Genomic DNA, 1,054 nt, shown 5'->3' on the forward strand with positions numbered 1-1,054 from the left:
ACATACATAACAAGTGTCAATTGAGAAGTAAGAGCGTGAAATTGAATAAAAAAATTATTATTTTCTTAATTTTTTCTTTTTGTAGAATGGTATATATTTTCTCAATTTAATTGAATGATAAATAATTTTAACTAAATGTTTAGCTTAAAAATTGCCATTAAAAATGGGCAGATTATCAAAACAATTAATTAAGCATAAAGAGTTTAATTAATAATCATTGATGGTATAAAATTATATATATTTTATTTTGTCAATAAATTATATTAATAGTGTATATAACATGGTGCAAAAAAATTACACAATTCTGATAAGCATGCTATCCACTGCTCTTTGCAGATATTGTCTTCTATGTCTCTTTATATTCTGAATATTTAAATTGAAGCAAACACATCCCTCACCATTTTGTTTCATCTCCCTCTTCTATCTTCACATATTCATTTCCCTCTAAGCTTTTTATCTTTCTCTCTACTCAAATAAATTCCCCATTATCTATATATCTCTTCCCATCACTCCCTTATTTGAGGTTATTCCAACACATAAAAGATACAATAAGGGAGTAGAATAATAATAATAGTAGTAGTAATAATAATAATAATAATGGGAACTACTAAACTTGCCAAATTACTTTTGCTATTTTTCACCTTATTAACACTTGCTACTCCTAAAGTCATACAAGGTTATACTCATGTCTTTTTTTTTTCTTCTCTCATTACTTCACTTCTTCTTCTTCTTCATCTTCAATTGTTATATTACTAAACTCAATTCTATCATGTCTCACTTCTTTTACTTTCTTCTATCTCTTATATATGTTATTCTTGCTTATTGCTTTCCTTTAATTTAATTTCTTAGGATTTTAATATAAACTTTGCATTTAATTCTTTGTCATTATTATTTCACAAAGGGTTTATGCTTGAATAATGCAACTTTTACAATAATAACATTTGTTAAGATGAAAAGTTATTAATTAATTGTTTTAAAAAAATGTTAACCTTTTTTTGAATTTCCTATTTTCTATTATTATATATGTAAATTATTATAATATTATTATTATTTC

Source organism: Arachis ipaensis, chromosome B09 (genome assembly GCF_000816755.2).
Source record: "Arachis ipaensis cultivar K30076 chromosome B09, Araip1.1, whole genome shotgun sequence".
Classification (NCBI taxonomy): domain Eukaryota; kingdom Viridiplantae; phylum Streptophyta; class Magnoliopsida; order Fabales; family Fabaceae; genus Arachis; species Arachis ipaensis.